This window comes from Octodon degus, unplaced genomic scaffold (genome assembly GCF_000260255.1).
Source record: "Octodon degus isolate 3935 unplaced genomic scaffold, OctDeg1.0 scaffold00002, whole genome shotgun sequence".
In the NCBI taxonomy this organism is placed as follows: Eukaryota; Metazoa; Chordata; class Mammalia; order Rodentia; family Octodontidae; genus Octodon; species Octodon degus.
Genome location: NW_004524578.1, coordinates 4,260,825 through 4,264,267, shown reverse-complemented (window position 1 = coordinate 4,264,267; position 3,443 = coordinate 4,260,825). Strand labels below are relative to the sequence as shown.

Genomic DNA, 3,443 nt, shown 5'->3' with positions numbered 1-3,443 from the left:
GCGGCGGCCGGGCTGCCCGTTACCCGTGCCGGTGGCCACGCCCCCGCCACCCAGCCCGCGCCCGCGCGGAGGCTCTGGCCCCAGCGCTCGGGCTCCGGTCCGGGGGCGAACTTCGTAGAAAGAGCGCCGCAGCCCCGCCGCCGGGAGCAGCCCCGACCTACCCACCCCGCGCTGCGCCTAGGGGTCCCCCGTCCTCACCCAGCGCCCGCCCAGAGGCGAACCCAGTCTCCCGGTTCTCTGCAGCTCCGGGCTCCAGAAAAAACGGGACAAAGCCGAGCATGATGTGCGAGCGCCTCACACAGTACAGCGTTTAGTGGGCGTCCTAGAAGTGGTCCATGATGTTAATCCACGGGATGATGAGCGCTGTTGTATTTTATCCAGATCTGTTACTGGGTCCCATTAGTACTGAAGAAGGAGCCCCAAACATGTTGACTTTTGTCCCTAGTTCCTGGGTGCACGTCACTGAATGAGAATCTGTCTGGAGGTTCGAGTAAATACCCCAATATCTTGGCAACAGTTACAAAGCTGATGGGGATGATAAGCTAACTGTATTGATAGTTCGTGTGGGCAGAATCTTTGGCAATATTGTAAGAGGCAATCTCTAAACGGTTGTGCGTTTGTGTTTAGAATACTAGGGATTGAACCCAGAACTTAGATATGGGGCGGGTTGTCTGTTTTGACAGAGGCTCCCTATTTTACTCAGCCTACACTGTGGATTTTAAAGTAGGCTTTTGTTTGTTTGTTTTTGCGGTACTGGGGATTGAACTCAGGACCCTGCGCTTGCCAGGCAAGCGCTTCTTCTACTGAGCTATCTCTGCGACCCTTCACTATCTTACTCAGGCTGGGCTCCAATTTATAATTCTGCAGCCTTAATCTGCAAAGTTGCTGGGATGGCAAGTATGGGCCCCTGTTAGAGCTACAGATTTCTGAGGCAGGTTTGGGGAACCAGTTTTTCTATGCTAGAGGTAAAATTGTATACATTTCCTCAGCAAAAGTTCAGCTACCTTAACAAAAGCTGAGAAGGTGCCCATACAGCAAATGCTTGTAAATATTGTGTCACTTAGTCCCCAGTATATTGGGTTTTGCTAATGAAATGTTTTCAAAGCAGAGTATTTCCTTGGGTCTAAGAGGTCCTCATTTAATCAAATGAACCCAGGAATTAGGGCCAGAAAGTAAGCATGCTTGGGGTTATCCTTGGCTCTTTCTTCATGACTAACCGGGCCAGATGGCTGAAGTATTAAACAGGTTAAACTGGGAGCCGCAGGTACTTTCTCTGCAGCTGAATGGCGGTCTCTCTTGTTTATTCCTTGGATATTGCCACTTTCTTGGATGCTTGTGATTTATGTCAAAAATAGCTCATTGCACAACTCTGCACAGCCTCCCTCCCTAGGAGGTGGTCCACAGCTAAAAATAAGATGCTCATTATATAGTGAATGCAAGAATCTAGTCGTGGTCGTGGGAAAAATACAGAATGCAACCATGAATTACAGGCTCGAAACCATCCACAGAGGCTTCCGGTAAGATGAGAAGCCACAAAAAAAATGAGGCGTCACTACATGGCCCCCAATTCAACAATGGCCCCATAATTCGCAAGCATTTATATAAAGCATAAATATGGCAAGGGGCAGATAGATGTGCAATTTTGTGACCTACGCAATGATTTCAATGTAGTATCTTCTAGCTTGCTTTAGAGGTGCCTGCATTTCCTCTTTTATTTTTTTTTTATTTTTTTTTAAAAAAACCTTTTCTTTTTTTTTATTTATTACATTTATTTATTGTGCGTGTGTGTGTGTGTGTGTGTGTGTGGCCAGCTCAGCCCACCAGGGGGCGGGCTGGCTGGCATGTGGTGCTGGAGGATTGAACCGCGGTCCCTGTGCTTTGCCAAACTTGTTTCAAGTAGGTGCTTTAGACCACTGAGCCATCTCTCCAGCCCCTGCATTTCCTCTTTTAAACTAAAATTCGATGAACAGTACAGAAATATGGGAAGGGAAAATACTAGAAAGATGCTAAAAGTGTTGTTCTCTATTTCCTGGTTCCCGGAAGTCCTTCAGTTTCAAAATCAGCAACGTTTCCCATCTCACACGCAGGCTCAGTGGAGGTGCTGCACGCTGCTACGGCAAGGGTGAGGAAGGCAGGTTGATTAGATTTTACAGGTGTCTCCCCCAGTAAACTAAGGAAAGGCTTTTAATGACACTGAGTTCTTGATTTGCAGTGCTAGGAATCTTATTTGTTAAAGATTTTTCTCATGGTTTAAAAAAAAAAAAAAAGGAGCAGTGTTAACTATCTTCAGAGAAAACTAAACCATGCTCTTTTTCTGCAAAGACTAGTTCACACCGCACCCGAGAGGGGGCGCTAGCGTGGTTCGGGGTGGGGGTGGGTCACAGGCCTGGGATGGGGGTCTGAGTTCCACCCACACTGAGTCGCAGTCTCCTTCTCCCTAAAGAGTCTCTACGTGAGATTCTGTTAAAGGCTCTTCTATGGTGATTCTACACTGACATTTAGGGTTTTTTTAAAAAGTGTCAGATCACCTAGTTCCTTTCTGTGTGCAGGAGTGCTACCCTGTGACACATCATTAAAATTCATCTCTACCTACATGACTGAACGTTTCCTCACGAATTGCAACTCTGTTCTTACACGTTACATTTTTTCCCCTGCTGCTAATACATTGAATGTCTGTTACAGGTATAGCATTTTGTATAATTTGCAGCAATTTCTTGGAAACCCTTGGTAAATACCTCAATTGTTTGTTGGCAGTAAGCCTCCAACAACCCACGGCTCCCTGTAAGGGCTTCTTTAAAGACACGGCGTCTGAACTTAAGCCTGAAACAGGGGTCCTTGGAAAAAGTCATATTTTTTTTTTTAAAAAAAGCTTTTACAAATGCCTCTTTTAAGAAACAGTGAATGCTGAGGAGTTATAATAATCCATCCTTTTAGAAGGATCTCTTCACTGCCTGCACAGCATATCTGTATTGACCACTTTACTAATGTCACCACTTAACCTCCATTGACCTAATGAAACTTTGCTTCATTATTGCTATTAAAGTGACAAGCAAAGCCTATTAATTTTTTCTCCCTGTTTCCCTGATTTATAGTATTTCCGGTCCGAGGCAGGATCAGGCAGTGCTGACGGCTTCCGATCCATCTTCCAGACACCAGCTGGTCGGACCCTGACTGTCCGGATATCTGCACAAGTGTAGTTTTCACACAAGCGTGTGCGCATGCGCACACAAAGGAGCAAGAGATAAAGGTACAAAATTAGCACAAGGCTGTGCGCCGGCCTGATGAAATGTCACCTTGCTAACGCGAAGGCACAGACTGCCACCAGGGCAGATGCTGTTGGGCAACGAGTTCAGTGTTCTTTTAACCTCAGTGCACAAGCCAGGGGCAGTTTGCTTCTAGCTTGAGACTTCCTCGTGAGTACCAGAGAAGTTTACTTTTCCCAT

General features: G+C 46.4%; 1 protein-coding gene across 1 annotated transcript in view; it reads right to left on the bottom strand.

The window, feature by feature from the left end:
- The window catches only part of Chsy1 (chondroitin sulfate synthase 1), a 76,755-nt gene that overhangs the window by 72,684 nt on the left and 628 nt on the right, over positions 1–3,443 (bottom strand). The gene's annotated exons all lie outside the window — the stretch shown is intronic.